This window comes from Brienomyrus brachyistius, unplaced genomic scaffold (genome assembly GCF_023856365.1).
Source record: "Brienomyrus brachyistius isolate T26 unplaced genomic scaffold, BBRACH_0.4 scaffold40, whole genome shotgun sequence".
NCBI lineage: Eukaryota > Metazoa > Chordata > Actinopteri > Osteoglossiformes > Mormyridae > Brienomyrus > Brienomyrus brachyistius.
This window is the reverse complement of record NW_026042315.1, coordinates 641,472-667,364: the sequence shown is the minus strand read 5'-3', so window position 1 is coordinate 667,364 and position 25,893 is coordinate 641,472. Positions and strand designations below refer to the sequence as shown.

At 40.6% G+C, this 25,893-nt stretch overlaps 1 protein-coding gene across 2 annotated transcripts in view; it reads left to right on the top strand.

Annotated features, from left to right (window-relative positions):
* LOC125722577 (G-protein coupled receptor family C group 5 member B-like) overlaps window positions 1-25,893 on the top strand; it is a 392,822-nt gene that overhangs the window by 25,934 nt on the left and 340,995 nt on the right. The gene's annotated exons all lie outside the window — the stretch shown is intronic.

The following is a 25,893-nucleotide window of genomic DNA, read 5'->3' as shown; positions in this document are numbered from 1 at the left end:
ATGTTATTGTCCTGACTGAAACCTGGCTTGATGACACCATCTCAGACTCTGAGGTTAGTCTCTCTAATTTTATGATCTGGCAGACTGACAGGATGTCTCAGTCACGTAAGAAGTGGGGTGGTAGGGTCGGCATATTTGTCAACGAGCGGTGGTACACGAATATTAAAGTACACCACATTGTTTGTACACCTGATGTGGAGATGCTGATTCTATCTGTACGCCCCTTCTACCTTCCGTGGGAATTCCCTACTGTAGTAATTAGCTGTGTCTACATTCCACCAAGCACCAACACCAAGGCAGCGGCGGAGCTAGTGTGTGAGGACGCCAGCTCCATGACGGCAATATATCGCGACGCCCCGGAGTTACTGCCAGTGATTTTAACAACTATAATCTCAACGCTGTTTTGCCATCTTTTTATCAGTATGTGGATATTCCCACTAGGAAGCTTAATACTCTGGACTTATGTTACAGTAACATCTCTGACGCCTTCATCGCGCGTGTACATCATCCACTTGGCCACTCTGACCACAATGTTGTCTTCCTGCTACCTCACTGCAAACCAGAACTGAAGCGCATTAAACCGCATGTGCACCTGGCCACCCTCTGGTCGGAGGGGGCAATTGAACGACTATAAGGTTCACTTGCATGTACAGATTGGGACATTTTCCAGGGTGATCAAAACCATAAAGTTTCTGTAATTACAGACTACATCAAGTTTTGTATTTATTCCAATATTCCCACCAGAACTGTCTGGGGATATCCTACCTACAAACCCAGTATCACTTCCCATGTTAAGCACAGCTTGAAGGAAAACACAAAGCATTTCTATGCAAGGACTGGTCTTCTGTCCAGTCACTCAGTAGACAAGTAAAGAATGAGATAATCAATGCCAAACTCAAATAAAAGAATAGACTGGAGCAAGATTTCAGTACAATGAACACCAAACAGGCCTTTTGGTTACTCACTGGTCAAATACCCTACCATGACCTTCATCCCATAGGCACTGACCTTACAACTTTTGCTGACTCCTTAAACTCCTTCTATACAATGTTTGATAAGCAGGACTACTCTGCTGTCTGTGAGGAGCTGCTCAGTGGCCTTCCCTCTGACAATCCTACAAACCCTCCCTTTACTGTAGAGGACATGAGGCAGCAGCTAAGCAGATGCAAAGCTGGCCAGGCCTCCGGGCCTGATCGTGTACCAACTAAAGTTTTGAAGCTATTCGCCACAGAACAAGCTCCCATCCTTCATTCCATCTTCTGAAACTCATATTGATTGGTGACCATTCCTACAATTTGGAAAACTTCTACCATCGTCCCGGGTGCTAAGAAACCTCGTCCCTCTGAGCTAAATCATTACCGGCCAGTAGCACTCACATCGATAATAATGAAATGCTTAAAGAAGATTATACTCCATATCATCCAGCCAGCTGTCAGACCGCAGCTGGACTCAGACCGGTTTGCCTCCTGGGTGAAGAGCGGAACAGAGGGTACTGTAGTATGTCTCCTCCACTCCCTTCTCCAACACCTTGAATCTCCAGGCACCTTCGCTACTGTCCTCTTCATTAACTCCAGTTCCGCTTTTATTATCATTCAACGCCACCAGATGATCAAGAAGCTTCTTCAATTGAACATATCCCCATCTCTCATCCGTTGGGTCCATAATTTCCTCAGCAATAGACCACAGATTGTAAGGATAGGCACAGCCAAATCAGCAACTGTGATCAACAACACTGGACCCCCTCAAGGGTGTGTCCTCAGCCCCTTCCTCTTTACACTGTATACCAATGACTGCATTATTTTTCTAACTTTTTCAGTGTGAGATGAAGCTACTTCAGAAAAATGTACATTTTTTCTAACCCTTTTCACAAATATTTACAAGGGCTGCCAATAACTGTGGAGGGCGCTGTAGCTTCTCTAGCTATATTTTTATCAGTGAGCTCCCTTGCCTGCAAGTTTTCTTTTACATATTCTGCAACACCACCTCCCTTCCTGCTTATCTGGTCCCTACTATGTAAATGATTCTCACTGACTGAACAACATTGAAATAATTGCTGTAGTTATGTTACAGTTTACTATGAAATGTTTCTGTGCAACAGGTCAGCAAAAGAAATGGGTGTGCAGAGGCCTAAGAGTGAGGATACGTAAAGACCACCATCCTCAGCCTCAGCAAGTGGTCCATCAATGTCAAGCGGATGACAGTGAACAGCAAACCCCAGTTCTGCCAACCATAGTTACCCCATCAGCTTGGAGGGAATCAGTGGCTGAGAGGATGAGGAGATCCACGGGGTGGAAGGACCCATTCTCTGTGCCTGAGTACGAGATCCACCACTGGTCCGGAGTGAGATACTGGTCGCGACAGCCAGAGAAGACATCTGTAAATGAAAAATCCATTCTGGACCTTTGTAATGCCCTGCAGTCGTTTACTCTCTCTTGAGGGGGAGCATTATAGATTTCTAAGGCTAACAAGATGTCCAACACCCAGAACTGTATTTAAACCTTTAAAATTATAAAATAAATTCAGTCTGATATTGTGTCTGCCAAATAGTGTCATCAATTTGCATCATAAATATAACACTTAGCTGATGGTGGACCTAAATTTTCCAAATAAACCAGGAATCATACGAATCATGTCAGTGCACTTCGTACTGAATTGCACTGGTATAGTGATGTATGCAGGGTTTCATCTATTCCCTTACAAAGTCATGTGTGACGTATTGCTGTAATGCAAATGAACTTCCCATTCATTTGTGTTCCTGCCACTCTATAGCTAAGTACAAACATTAAAATGCCAAAGGCATAGCGGAAACTCGATGAGCGCATTTTACTGAGATCCAGTGATGGATGTCGTCTTCTCATGGACTGTGAGTGTTAATGTCTCGGCCCCAAGATGCATTTTACCATAGATTACACAGATCCATTCATGTCACTTTTGCAGGCTTGCTTATAATTTGCTGAGCTTCCATTGTGAGTCAAGTGTCCCGGTCGTAAGCTCAGGTCTGCCGGTTGCCCCACTGGCCAAACGCCCACGGCCCTGACTTTCTGAGCTGGATATCGTGGTTTTAAGTCCCATCTGGGGTGATTCTTTTTTTACTTTTCCCTGCTGCCTTCTGCTTTGTGATATAATAAATATTGCAATAAGTTTCTTCTTCATATTCAATTAATCAAACTGTATGAAAACTATATTTGCAGCAATTACAGCTTTGCAGTCCTTTGCCATTAGAGCTGTCCGTTTATGACAATATTAGGGGAAATTTCAATCCTGCTATTCCCAGAGGTGGGACTGGCTTGGTATTTTCTCTGACCTCACGGTGAAGCTGGTCTCACATGAGCTTGATAGGCTGGAGATGTGATGATTCTGTAGGCCAGTCAAGCAGGACAGTTCTCTGGATTCCTCATCTTTCACCAGTGTGCTTTGAATCAGCCTTGCTGCTTGATAGAAGTGCTGACCACAGGGAGTGGCATGAGTTGTAAAACAGAGCGGTAACCTTGCAGGTTCATTGCACCTTGTACTCTGTGTAAATCACCCACCTTACCAGCACCAAAGCAGTCCCATACCATTTTACTCCCTCTGCCATGCTAGGCAGAAGCATGGCAGCTATTCTTTGAAGTTGTGCTTCTAAGGCCAGCATACAACTTGTATTTTCCCTGTTGAAAAAAAACACTGGTAGAGATGGCACAACGAGGCACTGAAGGTTTGAGCCTTTTTAACCATTGTATTGAAAACTGGTTCACTACTTGAAGACATGGGTGACATATCGTGGTGAAAGTACCACTCCTGACTATATATATACATTTATGAATGCATTTGACTGTGTGTGTGTGTGTGTGTGTGTGTGTGTGCGTGCAAACTGACAGACTGAGAAAATGAATTCAGAAGTTTTGTCTTGCTAAAAGTAAATTCTTTTTTAGAGAAAATTAGTCACAAACGAAAACAAAAGAAACTGATGGATTTTTCTCTCTTTTCTTTTAAGAGAAGCAATAATAAAAGAAGACTTAGTTAGTTATTGAATTTATATAAAGAATAACAATCTGCCATTCTTTGCGGTCCCTTTTGCCAAGTTTAATGCCCTTTCTTGTCAATGACCATCATGAGCCTGGTATCAGTTCACACACACACACATATAAACACACGCACACACACACACACACACACACACACACACACACACACACACTCACAAGCAGGCAGGACAACCTCCCAGATGCCACTCTGAGAAGTGTAATGTTTGTGATCATGGTTAATCTTATGCTACATTAAGGCCCCATAGTTAACGATGGGGATTAAATCAGGCGATGAAGACAGCCAGGCTACAATTTCATCACCTTCCAAGCTGGTTTTAAGGTGATGTCATGGTCTGTGCCTATTCTTGAAGTTTCAACTTGTGAGCCTTATGCATTGTATTAAGCTGATGTATTTGTCAAAGTACGCATGAAAGAAAATAAGAGTATTTTACTGGGGAACGAGTATCATGACTACAGACTGTAGTGTGTCTGGCTGTAGTACCAACAGCAAGAAAATCCCAGATAGAAAACTTTAAACCCAAATCTAAGTTTGTTCTTAGGTCCTACAGGCTTGTTGGCTCAGGGTGTCGTGCTCTTAACATCATGGCTGAGCTCTGCATGTGATATGCATGTTCTGCTGCTTGTTTCCTTGTGCCTGTGTGTGTCTGTGTCTGTCAGTGAGTCCTATGATGCACTGACCTTCTTGGCAGAATATTCCCCTTCCTTACAGTATGTCCTATTGTGACTCCCCTATGATCTTGTACTGAATAGATTATAAAATGCATGGACATAATCAAATGCTACATCTTCCTTAACTATTCATTTAAAATTTTTTAAATGATTTATTTTTCCACTTTTACGTTTAGTGGTCACTCCATAAGAGCTGTCCTTTAACGTGCTGCGCAGTGTCCCTGGATGCTTTGCAGTCCACTGCAAGGCTTGGTCTTGAGGAGTCAATTCATTATGAAATGACTCCCAGTCTGAGCTGTGAGCTAATGCACAATAACCAGAAGCCAGGTAGTGACTCTTGGTTGTTGTAGTTGTTCTCTTCTGACCAGGGAGGTGTTCCACTAAGCAGGATTTCTCAGTTAGCGGAGTTAACTTAAGCTAGAAGTCATGATTGTTCAATAGGAATGCTCCTTACCTTTTATTGGACAATTATGAGTGAGCCAGTGTCTTGTTTAATAAGAGAAAATCTGTATCCATCTTCTGAATTATTCTGAATTATTCAACTTCTAAACAAACAGTTATTCTCAGAGGCAGCATAACATCCTGGCAGCTGCTCAATGCAGTATTGAAAAGCACTACAGAGAGTAATGAGCTCACAGATGTAATGAGCACAGAGCATCACCAGCACGCTGCTCTCAGCAGTTGAGGACATTAATTTTTCCCCACAGAATACTCTGCTTGTGTAGTGTTTGTACTTGGCCTGATACTGAAGGGGCATAAGTGATAATTAAGTGACATGATAATAAAGTGCATTGCTGGGTGTTTCTTTGCCAATCTCGCATGAAACAGTACTGTGATGCAAGACAGGGAGCTCGCACTCCCTCATTCAGAGAAGGGCACAGAGTGCGGCTGTGGAAACCAGCGCATGTGCAAAAAGGGCATCAGAAATTCTCTGCACCCATCGAGACCCATCCTGGCTGACGGGAAAGCATGGCATGCTGCCCATTTGGCCTCAGTACCCAGTGGACTTCCCAAATTTCCAGCCCTGCCAAAGACTGGTCCTGAAGGAACAGTTGAGCTTGGAATGGCCTAAGGAACTGGAAGCTGTGCAGCCAGGGCACACAAACCATCATCGGCTCAAGGACTATGGAACTTCACAGAATTAAACAAAGAAATGAAATGCATGTTCTGAGCGTGATTTTCTGGTTAGAAAGAGATACCTTAAAGGAAAAGAGAGATTCAGTGTAAAATATATAACAGTTGTTCATAGATCCTCTTACTGTGGTCCTCAGTGAATGGAACATTTCTAATTGTAACTGATTTTTGTTGGAAGCAAAACAGGCAGTTAATAGTGAAAAGGTTGTGCAGTTACAGGAAGGCACAAGCACAATGTGTTTTGTTGAACTTACATTATTGTTTTGTCTGGGGTGTAGTGACCTTAAAGGAAGAAATGTTACAGGTAAGGCGTGTGTCATGCCCGGCTCGTCCGCTCCTCGTGTGTGCCACGCCCCCTGATTACCCACGTGTATTTCCCTGATCGTCTCCAGCTTTGTCTAGTTACTTTGATTAGTCCTGTGTATTTAAGTCCTGGTCTCCCCGGTTTCCCTTGTCCGTCATTGATGTTTGTAGGTGTGCTATGTTTTCCAGTCCTCGTTCGCCCATTAAATCCCTGGTTTTGCCCCGACTTCACCTGTCTGCCTGCTATTTCCACGCCTGCCCGCACGATCGCCGCTTCGCCCGACCGCAATCATGACAGCGTGTCTTTTATAGAATACAGTGCTGCTGCAGGAAGAAGAATACATAAGTAAAGGGGGGATGTTGCGTTCAGTTAGTAATTGTTCTGTTTTCCATATTACTGTATGTCACAAGAGGGTGCTGTAAGGCTGTTTGATTCGACTTCAATTCCTATTCCAAGAGTCAAGAATGGATAGTTGATCCCAAGCAGCAGTTTTCCAGATTATCAACTTCAAAAACTTAAATATATGAGAGAAAAAAAGTCTTTGTAAAATTAAGAAGTATATAATACTATGAATGACAAGGGGTCTTAATACTTTTCATTTAATTTTATTAACTCAATCTTTTGCTGGCAAGTATACCTTTTAAATTATATACATAACAATACAACTGCATTATTTGTGTTTTGTATGCACACTCCATACAAAGTAAAAGGATAGGGCGGCTACTTCATTAATAGTGTTTCTTATTGATACTTTACAATTCCGTTCTATTGCCCAACTCCCAAAGGATCATACATTTTTATTAAAACATAGTAGTCTACGGAAATGTCAATACTAATCATACATTTCAGTGACATAACTAAATAGACATATGTTGACACACAGACACAGATAAAAACAATTAAACTCCCTCTACGTGAAAATGACATGTGACACACGTCCTCAATGTTAAAATCCATGAGTGTAAAAAATGACCATCGTTGCTAATGTTATATCTCAGGTCTCAGATTACTTTGTTAAGTGTCAATTAAACTGAAAAAAAAATCACCGAAAAAGGCAAGCTTATTTGCCGACATTTAGTAACCGACAAGCTGATTAAGGAGGACTAAACCTGTACCTGGCTTTCCTGTCAGCTCCTTGGGGATGGCTAATCTTCAAATTTTATTACAAATACTACAACTTTATTTTGTGCTTTGCTTAAAGTAAAATATCTCCAGACTACTAAATACCGCGTTAATGGTGACATTTTTTAAACTGATTCGCTTCTTTCGCCTCACTCTTCTCTGTGTGACGGGTGGGCGTGGTTGATCTAACCGGCTCCCGATTGGCGGGTATTCGGTAGCTCCTGTGTCATGTGACTGGTAGTAGCGTAGGCAGCACCGCCATAGATTTGAAACCCTGTGTGCCTCGTTGGGCGATACGCGATGTTGGCACGGTAATTGTGAAATAGAGGATTCATAGATATGACTTAGTGAACCGACTATTTTCGAAACTGCAACAACATGAAGAATGTTAAAACTAGAAATCAGGGAACCACATTTCACAGGTAAAAAAATCTGCGGTGCGGTCAAATAAGATACATAACATGTTTACTAGCCTGTGACACTGACGGGATACTAGCATGATTAGTTTTTGTTGAGAATACTGTGAGCAGTACTACATAAATTGGGGGGGCAGTAGTGGTGGGCTTGTTTATTTATTCTACATAATTGTAAGATATAAATGCGTTAATTAGTAAAGAAGTTATGGCTAAAAGATCTTTCCATCTACACCCTGACATGTTGCTTGTTTATGTCTAATTATCGCTCCAAGATGGTGGCGCTGCTGACACGTTGTGGAAAAGCTAGGTGAGGCATCTAGGCTTTCAAATTCATGAGCACCACGATGTACTTCGTTTAAATGGGAGGTTCACCCCAAAACTATAAAAAGATATTTTAGAGGGGGCTTAATGCTATCTGTTCATCAAAGTTCTGCTGGGAGTTGTTCAGGTTTGGAAATATCAGCCGTAGAAATGTCAGGCTTCTATCGAAGTACACTACTCGTATCTCTGCGCATTAGACACGAGCAAGAGCTCCCTGGCGATATCTGCTGCGCAGTGAAATTATTGGTGTGTGGAGTCGGGTAGAAGGAAATAGTTCGTATATTAAACTGCTCGCGACGAAGTCTGTGGATTTTCTTAACCTGTTCATGATTTCTGGTAAGAGATATTGCTGTTGAATTTTTAAAATACGTTGTTCTGGCGCTTTAAGTCAGTGTTTCCCAACCTTTTTTGAATTGTGTACCCCCTGAGAGATTTTCTCATACCACAAGTACCCCCTTTGTCAAATGTGTTGATGATTCAATAAAAGTAGAACGTACAACTGATTATCAAATTTAAAACATTTTATTAAATCTCCATGACTTGAACATTTAATTATTGGGCATTTTATTCTTTTCAGTTTAAATTTAACATAAATATATATGTTGCCACGAAAGTGAATGATAAATCTGAAAATAAATACTAAATTTAAAAAAAAGTAAATAAACCTCCCTTTGTTATAACAAAAGCTGAATGAGTCCCCTTTAAACAGACATTTAAACTTAGAACATCAGGAGCAAAACACTAAAATAAATAACCATATCAGTTTTACTTTGTTTTCATCATTCAACTTAGTTTAGTTTAATGAGACACCTGAGCTTGCTTATCTTTGATAAGCTCTGATAGATCTGGGGGCAGTGTGGAAACAGCTGTTACCAGGCTGTTCTCCACATCCAGTCTATTCCTCTGCTTGGTTTTGATGTGTGTCAAAGCTGAGAAGGTCACCTCACACATATAGGTAGAACCAAAAGGTAAAAGTTCAAACAGTGCATGTTTTCCCAGTTCAGGATATTCCTTCTCCACATCACACCAAAACTCAGTCAATGTCTTCTCAGCAAATGCTATTTTCAGCCCACGGTCAGATGACAAATCCATGAGATGCTCCTGCAGCCTTGCATGAAGGTTGCTGCTGCTCTCACTCACAATGAATGGGTCCCTCACCCAGTCCAGTCTTTCTGAATTTTTTTCAATGTCCTGAAAATACTGGCTAAAATACATGCTGAGTTTGGACAGATGTGCTTTCACCAGTTTGACCACTGGACCCCGGGCAACATCAGTGGTGGCAAGATGGGCATCAAGTAGTGGGAAACAGCTCACATCTCCCTCATCACATTTCCTCTCCCATAGTTCGAGCTTCTTAGTGAATCCTTTCACTCTGTCATACATTTTAAGGATGTGTGACTCCTTCCCCTGAAGTGATTGGTTGAGCTCGTTAAGTTTGGTAAACACATCAACGAGATATGCAAGGCGTGCCACCCAGTTTGCATCCTCAAACACCACAGCAAGAGGATGCAGATGCTCCTTGAGGAACATAAAAACTTCATTGCGAAGCTCATAGAGTCTCAGGAGCGTTTTTCCGCGTGAAAGCCAGCGCACGTCTGTGTGGAGCAATAGCTGTTCGTGCTCTGCGCCATTCTCATGACAGAGAGTTTCAAACAGTCTATGATTCAGTGGTCGGGATTGGATGAAGTTTATCATCTTCACAGCATCATCCATAACAGCACATAAATCAGGACAAACCCTCTTACTAGCGAGTGCTTCACGATGAATAATACAGTGCATCCATTTAATGTCGTTGTTTACCTTTTTGATGTGTCCGAACAGTCCCTTCCCGCTTCCCGTCATCGCAGCCGCACCATCAGTACAGACGTGGCTGCATGTATTCCACTGCAGATCATGTTCTTTGAAAAAGCTGTCTATAACCTGGAACATTTCTCCTCCGGTTGTCTTTCCTGGCAGCTTTTTACAAAATAAAATATGCTCATTTATGTCCGACACATCTTTGTAACGAACGAAAGCCAGGAGCTGAGCATCTCCACTCACATCTGTCATTTCATCCAGCTGCAAAGCGAACTGACCGGCTTGTTTTATTTTCTTCACCACTTGTCCAATAATATTAACTGACATATTGTTGATCCGACGGGACACAGTGTTGTTCGACAGGGGGACTTTTTTTAGTGTGTCAGCTGCTTTCTTGTCAATCATAATTTCAGCCATAACACTAGCTGCAGGAAGAATGAGCTCTTCGACAATTGAGTGTGGCTTTTTTGACTTAGCCACAAGCAGGGATACGGCGTATGATGCCTCCAGTGCTTTGCTTGATACAGACGTAGCTTTCATCATTACAGTCTGACCTGACCTAAATTCCGATAACTTTCATTTGTAAAAAGCCTCTGTTTTACCGATACTTCCCGAGTGTTTGGTGCTCTGATGTCGTTGTAAATGGGCCGGCTTCATTGCGCTATTTGCTAGGATTTCCCTGCAAAAGAAGCACTGAGGCTGTGGCAGGTCCGCAGACGTAGAAGTGAACCCGAAGAAAATATAATTGTCATTGTACTGCCTAGGTTTACGTTTGGTTTCTATTTTGCGTGTCTTGGGGTCTGCTGAACCCTCTCCTGGATCCAGAGCAACGGGACGTTTCAGCCATTTATCCATATTTGACTGTGGCTGCTTTGACCCGTCAGTGACTTTTGTCTGTCTTGTACTTTCTCTCATGCCCTCTGTCGGTAGCGGAGCGTCGTGCAGATGCACAGCCCTGCTCTAGTCTTTCCGTCATGTAGTTGTTGTTTATGTCTTTTTTTGCTCTTTTCATTGATAAAAGCTGGGTTTGTTATTCATTAAGCAACACATCCCAGATAGATTTTCTTTCTATACCAGGGCACAGCTAATGGAATGGCTGATAATATTTACCCATCATCAGGGAAATTAAATATAAAAATTTTTTCCACGTACCCCCTGTAATGTGCTCGCGTACCACTAGGGGTACGCGTACCCCCGGTTGGGAATCACTGCTTTAAGTAGTGAAAGCAAAATTGAATCTTATTATATTGCTTATTCATTAATAAGTAGCTATAACATGTATACTGCCCAATGTTTTGATTTAATAAATATTTAAAATAAATAAATATTTCAAAAACACTTCAACATTTAAAATAGTTCATGATTTTCAGGAGCGGTACAGTGGTTAGCACTGTTGCCTCACACCTCTGGGTTCCAGGTTCGAGTCTCCGCATGGGTCACATGTGTGCGGAGTTTGCATGTTCTCCCCATGTCGTCGTGGGGTTTCCTCTGGGTACTTCGGTTTCCCCCCACATTCCAAAGACATGCTGAGGCTAATTGGACTTGCTAAATTGCCCGTAGGAGAGCATGTGTGAGTGAATGGTGTGTGAGTGTGCCCTGCGATGGGCTGGCCCCCCATCCTGGATTGATTGATGGATGATTTTCTGGTCACACCGCCCCCTCAGAGCCCACCAATGACTGTCTCATAGTGTGATGTAATACACAATGTCCGCACCACCCACTTTTCAGTGAGCAGTAAAAACACACCAGCTTGTCTCAGCGGACAGCGGCTCTTATCAGATAAGGGGAAAAGGATGAGATATCAAAAGTAAAAATAAATATATCACATTTGGTTAATATCAAATGAAAACAGCCCTGCAATAATATATTGGATTCTAGGATATCACCTATTAAAAGGGTGAATCTATTCTAGCAGACCATAAAAATCCAATTATGAACAGTGAAAATGGGCATAATAGGTCCCTATAAACGACAGGTTTCTGTCCATGGTGCTGAAAACCAGGATTGGCAGATTTCACATTACAGCGATTCCCCCACTATATCGCGGATTTTCCTCCGACGCCTCACAATTCTCTGCGTATCCCGTACATTGTTTGTGGTCCGATTGTTTTCGTTTTGTTCTAAGCCCTACGATGGAAGATGTTGACCATTCAGGAGAAGGTAAAACTTCTGGATGTGCTTCGGGAAGGAAAGCGTTATGCGGACGGCGTTCGCCATTATGGTTTGAATGAATCAACAGTATGCTACATGAAGAAGGATGAAAAGAATGTGTAAGAGCCATATATGTTTTAATTTTTATATATTCCATTACATATATAGAGAGAAAGTTGTGTGTGTGTATATATATTAAAAATTATTATTATTATTATTATTATTATTATTATGTCACTCATATCCTTAGCCCGACATACAGATATATGTGCTGTTTTAATGAGTTTACATGTGTTTAAAGCATGTGGGAGGGGTATTTTAAGGCTTAAACTTCAAAAAAGATTTATATGTTCCTTCTGTATCGTGGATTTTCACCTATCGCTGATGGGTTTGGAACGCATCTTCCGCGATAGGGGGAGGATCAAATTTACCTTTTTAACCTGATTTAACTTCAACCCTCTTATTTTGTTAACAGAGTGTGCGGGTGGAATACAAAGGATTACAGTGGGTAATAGGTGATTTATATTGACCTTAATTATCACCCAAGTGACTCTGGACAATCAGCTCAATAATGCTTCCCAAACGTTTCTCTCTTTTTCACTAGTTACACTTCATTACACCGAAATCAAGGAAGAATCAAATGTACAAGCACATTATACAAAATATAAGATGCAAACACATAAAAAATATTTTGTAAAAACATTAAAAACAGATTAATATATATTGTGCAATTTGAAACTTTACATTTAGACCTCACTTAGAAAACGCAGGTGATGACCAGCCCAACCAGCAGTTCCGTCTGGTTGTACAGAATACCTACTCAATTAAATTTTGAGGTCATGACTAAACTAAATTTCAGCTCTGCCTTTAACATCAGCAGTTAGATGAAACTGATCATTCCAGAGGGAAATACAGTGAAGCCATGAAACATACTAGATGTAAATATATTAATTTTCACATACACTTGAGCTCAGTGAATTCAAGCGCGTCATACACTGTAAAAAAAAAGAATCCACCAAAAAACGGTTTTAAGTTAATGGACTCTTCCTTCAATTTACAAATATTGTAAATTCAGTTTTCCACAGTTTCTTAAATGATAGTTTATTTTCATTTTTAATTCTTCATTCTGCCAATGCAGATTTGTTTGTTTAATAAATGGTGTTGTTCTTAAAAGTACAACAAGTAATTTGAGAATATAGTAATTCACTACATTGATTATTTTTCATAACTCAATGGCCCATAAACATACAGTTATCCATCTGAAGCTGGATTTAAACCAGCAAATTTTGGATTACAAGCCCAAATACTTGAGCTACTGAGCCACACACTTACACTGACTCAGCTTAAGTTGCAGAGACACAGTGGACTTTCTGTTGGATGTCAGACAGAACGGCAAAGGACCCCTCACTAACAGGAACCTAAAACACACAAACACTTGGGAACACTTCAAATGCGTGATCTGACTCTGCAAGGGGAGAACATGTTCACGTGGAGTCTTGGCTTTTCACAATGTTTCATTCCTGCTTATAGCTAAGGTTTTTTTTAGCCGTCGTCACTCTAAGGTTGCCCATTAATGGTTTGGAATTGGGAATGTAAAGCTGTTTTGTTAGCATGTCTGCCTTACAATTCCTTTACTGTAAGTCAAGGCCTGCTGGAACTCAATACTGCTTCATGGCGCTTGTATTTACTCTTTATTTTCTATTACATTATGTTTGAGACTAACCCCTTTATCTACCTCTCCATTCCTCCTGTTGAGCTCCATACAGAACTAGTGGAGAAAAGGGTTGCTTGGAGGGGAGACGATATCTCTGGATGCCCACTTAAGAAATATCTGCGTTACCTTCCAATACACCTTCCAAACTTAAGTGGATTGAACATGGGTGCTGTTGAATTAATAAAAAAAATGCACTGTATTAAAATTATTTTGTTTATATAACATAAAATTGAACTATAAACATGAAATTTAAATCTGTTTATATATTGACAAAATAATAATTCAGAATTTTGAACCCTCATTGAACAAAATTAAACCTAATATGGACAAATGGAAAGCATTGAAATTATCCTTATGGGGGGAAGGTTAATGTTACTAAAATGGTTGTGGTGCCTCAAGTTAATTATCTCTCTATGATGCTTCCATTTAATATTCCGGAAAGGATATTTGAACAGTACGAGAGTATAGTAAAAGATTTTTGTTGGGAAAGAATAAACCTAGGATTAAAATTACTTCGCCCAGAGACAAGGGAGGTCTAGGATTGCCAGATGTTAGATTATATAGCATGTCATTTGAAATAGCCAAACTCTACTATCACTGGAAGAATGTGAATTCTGATGTGGACTGGATAGCTATCGAGAGCAATTTGGCTTCAGTATTTCAACCTCTGTACATTCTGTCACAATGGGGGGACAATATAAGAAACACAAACCCGATAATATCTTTTTCGAGGAATATATGGATCAAAATACATAAGAAGCTTAAAGTATCACATGACATGCAGCCATATTGCTCAATTTGGCACAATCCTCAAATACAAATAGGAAAAAGTATGGAAACAATGGCAACCCAAAGGGGTGAAAACTCTTTGGGATTTATTCGTAAATGGGATGTTTATGTCATAATCAGACTTAAAGAGTAAGTATGATGTAGGAGGAGGAGGGAGTTTTTGGAAGTTTTTGCAACTGAGGCATTGAGTCACAAGTGTTAAAATGCAGAAGATGAATGGTCAAGAATACTTTCTAGAGTGGGGAAATATTATAGGGAAGTAAAAGGTACATTTATTCAGTATAAAATTATACACAGATAGTACTGGACACTAGTTAGACTAAATAGAACTGGACTAATTAATACTGATCAGTGTTGGAATTTTAGAAGGCAGGTGGGGGCTTATTTACACATGCTGTGGCAGTGCTCTCAGGTATATCCATTTTGGGGTAGAGTTCTTGGTCTCCTGGACAAATGGCTAGGCTTTACTTTTCCCCGCAAACCCGACTCTGTCTGCTAGGAGATAGAGTGGAATTGCCAAAGGGGAATAATAAACAGTTTAAGGCTGTGATGGTGGGACTCATAACTGCCATGAGGGTAATATTAAGGCATTTGAAATCCTCAACAATCCCCAATATAAAGGAATGGACCGATGAGATGATTAAGGCAGCTTCATATGAAAAAATGTTGGACAGACTAAATGGGAAACGAGGTATAATGAAAATGTGGGAATGTTTCTAGGGCCATGTTTTTGAAGGATAAATGGCTGGGAGGTTGAACTAGTGATTGGTCATATTGTTTTATAAATGTGAATGGCTGAAGTGTATTATATGAGAGTGCTGTAACTTTTTGGTTAGAAAAATAAGAAAAATTTGAATTACAAAATAAAATGTTCTTAGAAAGTAATTTCATGTAACCACTAGTCTTAAAATTAATTACATCCAACAGTACATTTTTTAGTGTAGGTAAGTAGATGGATCGATAAAATTAAATAATTATTACAAATCACAAATAACTATTACAGTCATGGCCAAAAATATTGGCACCCCTGCACTTGTGTCAAAAAACACACCCCTTCTCCTAGAAAATTGTTGCAATTACAGATGCTTTGGCATTGTCATTAATTTCTCTTGTTGGCACTTGAAGAAAACAAAAAGAGGAAGAAGGAAAAACAGGAATCGGAGACATTCCACGCAAAAGGGCACCTGCCCTTCTCATATTGTCTCAAATACCCAAAGCCAGTCAGAGTGGTCTGGGGGTGATTGTACACCAAAATAGGCCATTTCATTCATGTTGATCTTAGTCTTTCTCATGATGGTGGGTAAATCTGGGGTGGCTCTTGTGGTTCTCATATGAGGTCTTTGGTGCACATTAAGTGAATCAGATACAGGCCACCCATTGTGTACCTCTGTGCCATTTAAATGGGCTTGCAATCTGAAGAGGTGTGAGGTCACAGTGATTTAACACTGGTCCACTTTTTCTTATGGCCTTGAGCCAGGTCATGACAATATCTTGTGCAGCACTAATGACGTAATGGCATCTGCTCATGTTATCTCATAACTTGAAGCTGTTTGTGCAGCACAACCCACACGGCACCAACAAGACATTGAGAACAATCCCAGCAGCCCTCGGCTCTCTTACCCAATGCTGTTATAAGGGGACCAAACTTCTTTAAATTTCGCTTCCACAGTGGCTTTTGAAAAAAATAAGCAAATCACGCAATGCTATTGAAATTATTAAAACATAGAGATTAACAGTCAGATATGTTTTGTGATTTTAAATGAGGAAGTGATATATTGGATATAACACGAATGTATTTCTTATTTCTTTTTTTTTTGGGTTTTCTGTGGTGAGAAATGAAAGCTACAGGCATGTAAATATTGCTTCCTGTAGTAACTTGTAAAATGTTCCTCATTGTTAACAATCACATTACATGTGAAGGTGTCAGTCAGTGGAAACGCATAGTGAGGCACGCTGGCCAGCCATTGTATTCGTTCAGGACCAGCCCATCAAGTAAAGGTTTCAGCACCACGGACAGTGACCTGTGTTAAACTGACCTCAGGTTCCTACATTGGCTCTATGGAATTTTCTGTAAATAATTAAATGCCACTGGCCCCCTACATGCGGAAATGTTTCCCCCTCCCCCAGACTTCTTCAGAGAGCTTTGGAGGACATTGTCTGCACGCTACCAGAGGCAACTAAGAATGTGCTTGAGTTGGGAGGAGGCAGTAGTCCCCATTTTTCCCTCCTGCTGTAGAGGGTCATTGGGAGGAGGTGGGTTTGCTGCTCTCTTTCGTGTCTCTTCAGCAGGTGGCTCTTAGAGATTTGTCTGAGAAAGGTCTGTACCAGGCTTGTGTTAAAGTGCTGCATTTTCGGGCACTGAGTGGACTGGCGGATTCTAGGTGGTCAGGTTTGTTGAGGCCTGGATCTTCCCCGCGGGGATGTTGGAGGTCCCTGTACAAGCCCCCCATTGAGAAGCACACGGTGGATCTTCAGTGGCAGATTGTGCACGGGGCAGTGGCCACAAACAGACAGGTGATGCACATTGATTCCACAGGGTGGCAATTGGTTTTCTTAGCTAATCTGTTTCTTTAAAACAAAGAAATGGATTGTTTACTTGTGTCTTTTATTCTACATCATAGATAATGCGAACCTTCATATAAGTAAGAGGTAATATTTTGCTCAGTATCAGTTCAAGTTCAAATACTTCAGGTTTTTTATTTGACAAAACACATAAAATTGTCATGCAAAGTCATTGATTTATTTTTAAAACTATTGCACTGTGATACATTTAACATCATATTTTCAGTTCTGCCAAATCTCTTATTGACAGCTTAGTGGTTTTCCAATGGCTTGTGGCGTCACATGGTGGTCGAAAATGATATTACAGGCTTTTGTTGAAATTACCTTAAAATTCATCTGGAATGTATTGATTTATGCTGTAATTAATGATGCAAATTAACACAGATGGGACCATTTTGACCCAAAACAGCTAGTTGGAGGGTAGCAATCCTCCAGATTGCAAAGGTCAAGATACTAAAACCTGGAAAAGTACAAAGGACTGGAGCAAAAGAATAACAGTGAAAGCTGTCAGAAACAGGCAGGAAACTCTGCATGGATGTTTTGGAAGAGGTAGATGGTCCAGTTGGCTGTATTAGTCAGTCTGCTGAGAAACATAGCGCCAGTAAGCCAACAAAATGCAACAAACATTTAGGACTGACTGCAGTATTAATTCAAAGCATGATTGTGTTTTTCTTATTTTTTATTGATTTATTTTTGTATTATTAATTTTTTAAAGTAACTTGATTCAGTTAAAAGGGGTTTGTCCATTTGCTTTAGCAGAAGTTCGTGTAAGTATGATGTTCACCTTCCCTTTTCATAGTCTAGTCTTTGCCAAGTTTTATGCTTATTTCCCCTGGTTAAGTTAATCTGACTTGTGTGTTTAGGAGGGTCATACATGCTTTTTGTTTGTAATGGAAGCACAGGGTCTGTACTTGCAGCTTATTTGCCATGTTAATGGAAGCATTTTACCTTCCTCTCTAATCTCTCTTTTTCTTGGCTCTCACTGCAGTCTCCTCTATGCCAGGGTTTCTCAACCCAGTCCTTGGACCCCACTGCAAAGATCCACAGTTTTGCTCTGTCCAAGCTCTCAACACAGCAGTAAAAGGTGACTGTTTGGTTCATGCATGCAGGGATCTGGGACAGAGCAAAAACGTCTGGTGGGCTGAGGAATGTGTTTAGAAATGCTGCTGTATGAAGTATTAAACCATTTGGCCGGTTGGATAAATGTTAAAATGTTTTTTCAAAATATAAAAAGAGATAATCTTCTGTTTTGCGTCTCATTACAAGCAAACTTGTTTTTTGTTTTTATCTCACTCTAGTATTTGATATCTAATTTTCAGTCTTCTGGCAATATAATCTGGTGAATGGGGAAAGACTTCCAGCAGGGGCTCCGGTTTCCTCCCACAGTCCAAAAGTGTGCAGGGTAGGTTAATTGGCAAATCTGAGTTGTGAGTGTTTGCGCCCTGCAGAGTGTTGACTCCTGCCCAGGGTTGGTTCCTGCCTACGCCTGTTGTTCCAAGGACAGGCTCCGGTCCCCCCCGCGACCTCACTTTGGCTTGCTGTCTCCCCGCTTGGTTTTCTTTGGTTTACGTCTTCACTAGCCCCCTTGTTGCTTTGACTTGTGTGTATGTTATGTATGTGTGATTGTATTGCTGTGTAGGCAGTGACTGCTATTTTGTTTTGCAAGTGTGTGTTGGACTCTGTTTATTTGGTTAGGGAGTGAGGTGGAGTGTTTGTCTTTTGGTTTCCTTTTCTTTTGCACTTAGGTGAGATTAGCTGTGGGTCGCACTTGATAGTTGGGGATTTTGTTTGTTATTTTGGCTGTGGTCAGTCCCAAAGTCTTTTGCACTGGGTTATTTGTTCAGTGTCAGTATTATACATGAAAAAATTAAAATACAAAAAATATCCCTTTGTCCACTGGTGTTCCCTTCTTGCCCTCACCCTGTTTGTCCCTTTATCCCATTCCCCTTTCCCGTGAATACTGTTACACTCCAACCCTAGACAGGATATCATAACAGCATCTTACCTATAGTTTTAAAAGAGATGAGGGATATTATTCATTGACCTTTATCTTTGCTATTTCAGAAATCCGTATCTGCCAGTGTGGTACCTTCTGACTGGAAGTATACACTGTAAAAAAGGCAAAATTTGTCACAGTTTTAAACCATTTTATATCAGCCAATTTGACTACAGTATAGTTATTTTTTTCCTCTTATGTTAAATGACAGAAAAGGTTTATCAAAACTACATTGCATAAACATAATTTTACGCACAGTTTGTAAAATAACAGGGAAACCCCTTCAGTGAAACTGGTCAATTTCTTTTCTGTATTTTTACAGAAATTAAACTTATGGTCATATGCTTTATCTGTAAAATTTTAATGGTTTTATTGTACCAACATGTGTTTTAGTAAAACGAAGGCACAACAGCTGTTTTCTATAATTTTGCTTTCATTAACTTTAATTTTACATTCAGTATACATAAAATCTACATTGTTTTACTGTAATAAACCAGATATCCACCATAATTGTACTGTGTTGTTGGATATATACGAAATGGTTTGCATAGATCTAAGGTTATAAACATAAAAAAATGACTTAAAATTAGAAAATATAGACCCTATATTATAGGGAATATGCGAGTCATCGAACTGATATTGTAACGAACCCAAACTACAGTAGCGTCAGAGGCTGTAAACGGAGAACAGATCACCACCAGACTGCAGCTACAATTACAAAGATACTTTTATTCAGTACAATTCATGCAGCGACCCATCGGGTCGGATCTGGATTCACAAAGAGCTCGGTCCCGCTTTCTCCCCGTAGCACACCACCCCTTTTTAAGCGTGTGTTAATCCACACTACCACACAGTAAATCCCGCACCACACAACATGCCCATTAGGGCACGGCACACCAATAGCACTGCAATACACAGTAATCCCCACACTTCGGGCACAGGCAAGCGTTACAGGACCAGAACCGCCTACTGTATATAGTCCTGTCCCGACCCTAAGCGGTTACACTGCGCATTTAAACCACACGTAACACACATACAATAAAGACATAGTTAAAACAGAACACCCCCCCCCCCCCCCCCCCCCAGGGATCAGGACCCTCCCTCGGGGAAGGAATAATCACACCGGTCCGTCACCTAGAACGTCCCACGGAAAGGAAATCCCACCCCCCCACCGCCAATCCATCCCTATGAAGGTGCCGCTACTCCCGTCTATCAACCACCCCATCTAAGCAGTGGTCATAGCCTCCTACCCCCACTGTCCTGACTCTCCTCGCCCTACCGCACCGGGAACTGTCCCTACAGCCCACTCTCTGGCTTCACAGCCGGCAGCCCTAAACGGCATGCGAGCGGCACCTCCCCCAGGACCCAACGCGTACGGTGCCTACCAGACCAAATCTCCCTAACGCGCCTCCCACTCCCTCTATTAACCCCAGATCCCTCACAACCCAGGTGTAGCCACTTAATTAACTATTACCTTCCACTCCATCCCTCACCCTCCACACGCACACATATCATCATTACACAGTATTTGAGGGATAGAGGGATGAGAAGAGTGGGATGGAGGGAAATATAAGGAGAAGGAGGTTCCTCGGAGCTCCGAGATGTGTTTGGCTGTAATAAATCTGGAATATAGCTATATGACATAGTTTTTGATAACACCAGCATTTATTTTTTAGGTTTGTCGAGCTCCGTCAAAACAGTTGAATTAGAATGAGCCCATTATGTAACTGGAACCCCTCCCACATGTAAACACAGTGACGCGCTACAGCGTTGGTTTGTTGTCTGAGGCTATGATACTGACCATAAACACATTCTCAAATTTCACTGCACCAATCACAGCATATGCAGGCAGAAAAATTATAGCAAACAACATTCAGCATTAGACTGTAAAACCGTCTGTAATGTCTGTGTTTATCCAGTGGACCATAAACTAAAATAAGCTTTTCTATTTCAGATTCTTTCAGATATTTTAAAATAATAAATAAAAAAATCATAATAATTAAACCATGTATTACTGACTATCAGACAACTTCAACAAGTTACCAAATGTATGCAAAATCAAAGATATTCATTTGCGCCTGGCACTAACCATGTATTCCTTCACAGTACTAAGCCATAGAAAGGGCCCCAATGAAACCCCTGCATTCCTGCATCGCAGATACTCTAATCTCAGCATTTATAAGATTATATTTGTACTACCTGCCAATTTTTATATTAGATGAAACTAAAAATTGAGAAATATCTATATACACAAGTAGTTTTTCCTGATAAGAAGGATGACATCAACACTGTCAGCATTTACAAATCGAATTATGACACATCTGAGTAGCCCAGACTGTCCGGAAAACAAAGATATACAGCATATGTGGCTGACTAATGTACATACAGTGTAATAAGCTTATAATCAAATGGATAGAAAAACGCTCAATAATAGACAGGATTCAGAGGGTAAATAAGGTGCATCATGTGGAAGAGAAGTTAGGTGGCGTTGGGGTGCATTGTGAGTTTCATCTGGTAGCTAGAAAGGAACAAACAGGGCTTTAGGGGGGGGGGGGGGGGTACTTCTCCTGGGGCTACATCGCTCTACCTTTTTTTAAAATGATTTATTTAAAAAAAAATCTTTTCTCCTTACACTATAATGGCAGGTTTAGGACTAATACAGTACAGTCATAACCAGTGTCAAGGATTCTATGCATTGCTACACAGAGACAGGTCCAGATATTGAGCCCAAGGCTAAAATTGTGGTTTACTTACAAGTGCACTTTGCTGGGCAGTGGGGGTGTTTGTCCTTCTCTGCTCACATTTTCCCCTCTTATCCTGTCTTCTCCTCCGCAGCACTTCCTCCTTCTCTCTGTTGCTCCTATATTCCCTCCCCTCCAGTCATCTATGTTCTCCTTCCTCTGCAGTCTCTCCTCTTCTCCCATTCTTCAGTTATACTGTCTTCTCTGCTCTCCCTGTATCCCTCTTGTCTTCTGGTCCTGTCATCTCTTCTCCAGTCATCCCCTGCTTCTCAGTCATCTCTGCATCTTTTCTCTCATTTGTTTGCTTATTCTTTGATTGTTTGTGTTATTCCTTAACTCACCACCCCATGCTGGATGAGTCTTGATGTTTTTTGTTCTTTTTAAAGTTAGGCTTCTTCCTTTGTTTTTGTGCCATATCTTCTGCCCTCTTCTGGTTGCGGCAGTGCATGACACGGGTGGAAAAATAGGGTTTATTACAACACACATCAAAACCAATAGGATCAGGATGGATCCAAAATAAACAGCAAATGTCCAGGAATGAACTAAATGATGGAATAAACACAACTAGAGAACTATATACATACATACAACATACAGCTATAATGAACCATCAAAGAACAGAAGCAGAACAGGCACTTAAATACACAGCTAACAAGACACAGTGCAGGACAGTGAGAATCATAACCAATAACAAGGACTGAGGGCAACCCAGGAACAGGCGTTACAGTTAAACAGCACTGGTGAAATCAAAGTGACCTTTCAGCCACATGGTCAGCTCTGCATCGCCCTCTGCTGTTTGCATTAGAAGCTGCTTGAAATTCCCACTCTCCTTACCAACACCTCGAAAAGCCAGGCCTTGCCGTGCCAAGTACTTAACTTCAGAAGATTTTTCCTCACTTGCTGCTGCTCTTTCCAGCTCATCTGAAGGTTGAATATTAACAGGATTGATCTTCTGAATCCATGTCATCAGTGCTAATCTGTGGCACTGCCTGTCTTTATGTGCACTGAATTTCCCCAGTGCCTTTTCCAGTTTCACATGCCAGTCTTCACAAGAGCTGAATGTGTCTTTCATGCCAGTTTAGACATTTGTGTTACAAATTATTTTGCACAGTAGAAACAAAGAACCCCCCTTAAGACGAGGGGGGGGGGGGGGCTGTAAGGGAGCCCAGTGTGATCTTTAAACCATTTCTCCTGAAAGCAGGGTCTCCTGTTTGATAGACGTGACATTTACATTTGGCTGATTTGGTGAAGGTACAAGCTCCTCCCCCCTCCTCCCTAATACACCTTCATCTTCACCTGCCTGTCTTCTCTCTCTCTCTCTCTCTCTCTCTCTGTCATTGACTCACACTCAGTCTCCCTGCTTAAATGCCATATCTGAAATACACACCACAAGCCAAACTAAGAAGCATATTAAACTAACATCAGGATCAGGCTACTGTAACGTCATTATTCACTCTTAACCATCAATATTTACTCCTTTTCTCACTCCCCTCCATGTCACCTGCATTCTCTGCTGTCAGCAGCCTCTTGCTGTCTCTCCCTCTTCATCTTTACTCTCAGCACAGCAGAGTCTACATGAAAGCAGTTATCAGTAAACAAGTGGTGTTTCTTGGCATGATGCTCAGGAATGGATCTCTCAGGATTTGTTATCTGAATGGGATGATTAATATATGAAGAACCTTTGACTCACATACTGTATACGTCTATCATCTGACTGGCACTAATTATCTCACTGTCTCTACTTACTTTCCTGCTTTTCTGTGGTTGCCCAAAAACTCACGATTGTCACACTTCCTCTTCATGATGACACTGTGAATAAAAGCTGACTGTAATAAAACTACCTTCATTTAAATCACACATTAATAATGCAAAATGCCTTAAGTAAGCAAGTATAGCTTTCTATAGTAATGGAATATAAAATTTATTAAACCTATTACTGTCTACAAAATAACACATTCAGCACTATATCAGACTTTACATCAGCTTTCTGACCATTATAAATATACCTGAGTGAGCACTGTTGTTAGTTTCTAGGAGAATGTGCAGTTAATAACATTTCCAGGTAATTTAACCAGCGTAACTGCACATGAGGCAATTATTATAATTATAAACGTAGTAGGGGTAGGGGGCGCTATAGAGCGAAAGGGTGACTACGCCACTCTGTAACTGTCACTAAGACGGTTATTTTATAATCACCTTTTGCTGGTTTGATTTAATATAGAATGTATACTGTGAAATGTATGCCAGTGCCCTCTGCTGACTATTTAATTGATCCGTGTTAACCCTTGAATACATGGTCATGTGACGGAATAGGGTAGGAGTAAATGCATGCTGGGAGATTCATGGAGTCAACTTGTGGTTTGTCGGCTTGTCACGGCAGGATCTGTAATAACTCCTAAGCATTTTGTCAGAAGGCGCAAACGGTAATTTATATTTATTGTATTTACTTGTTGTCTTGTATTGAAAAGTGGAATTGCGGTGATGTATGAGCCGCTGTTTAGCGGTAATATCATGGATCTTTTAGAATGTCTTGTAAGATTAAATGTAATGCAGGAATTTAATAATATGTTTATTTTATAGTTTTTCATGGTGTCTAGAAGAATAAAGACGGAATAAACTTCACCATCTGTCAGGCGTATGTTTTCTGTACCAAATGAAGAACTTTTGGAGCTGTTATATCTTGTATAGTAAAGGTAACCTTACAGTAAATGACTTCTGCTGTGATCTGAAGCTATATAAAAAATTTTATTAAATAAGATTAAATTTACCTTCTGCGAGGGGCACCCTAATATAATGATATATATAATAATTATAATATAATATAATTATATAATTATAATAAATGTAGTATAATTATAATTGTGCCCTATTCAAACAATAAAGAGAAACTACATGCAGCACTGAAAAACTATTCCACGGCCAAAAAAAATTTAAACATTCTTTCTATATCAGAAGATAGTCTCTGACTGAAATTTCTGTAACAGGCGCCGAATGGGAAATCTTTATATAAACTGATAGCAATTAACCTAAGAGTGCATGCTTGGATTGTAGTATCTGCATGTACTGTGGAACTAAAAAGAATCATAATCAACATATATAATTACGTAAATGAAAAACAAATACGTTGCATTTTGCTTAATAGTTTTGCACGTTGCCATAATTTATATTTAATTTAAAGTATGAAGCACCCAAGCAAAGTTTTTGTTGAAATAATACTCAAGATTCTTAAGTCTTAGCTCTGGCACAGTGGTGGATCTAGAAAATTTTACATGGGGTGGCGAGAGATTTTAACAGAGTGGCATGGAGGTTCAGTGAGAAACCGACTATCATTCAGAATCGTGGAGCTCAGGAGCATACTTACACTGAAAAGGTGACAATTTATCTAAGCATTTGGACTCTCATGGTTAAAACAATGCTGATTGTACTTTTCATTATCACTGACCAGTTGTTTTTCTTTGTTGTGCTGTGCAGCAGAACGTTTCACAAACATATCCAAATTAAGAGCCTTTGCACGCTGATTCTCAATGCTCAGCAGAGTTTCCAGGTCCGCGGTGTTCATGCCCAATTGTGCTATTTTGAAAACATAGTTTCGGGTAAATATTAGGTCATGGGTTGCGGATTTTTGGGCTGATTTCATAATGTTATACAGCAGCAGACTGCAAGGGGAAAAAGAAACTAATTATTATCAGTGCAAGTGGCTCCTAATCCTGAGTAATGCTGAATCTCTAGCCACCTAAAGTAAGAGACAGATGCACACGGAAAGCAGGGCTGCCGACTACCTTGCATCTAGCATGACTTTCACGCTCTCAGACACTCACGCAAGGAATCTTCCACTATATTATTCCACTATAAGCCTAAATGTAGCTACATCAGAAGCGTTGGTGTAGTTTGCAAACCCTACATACCATTTAGAACAGGGGTCACCAACATGGTGCCCACTGGCACCAGGATGCCCCCAAGAACCACATGAGTTGTCCACGGACCTGTTCTAAAAATACCACAACTCACCAGTGGGCAGTGACTAAAATTTCATTTTATCTTGTTGCTATTCTTTTTTAATCACATTTGTATTTATATAGATTTGAAAATGACAATATCCAAAAAAGCATTTAAAACGTGTTTATTCTACATGAAGTTTAGATAAGTTTAGGT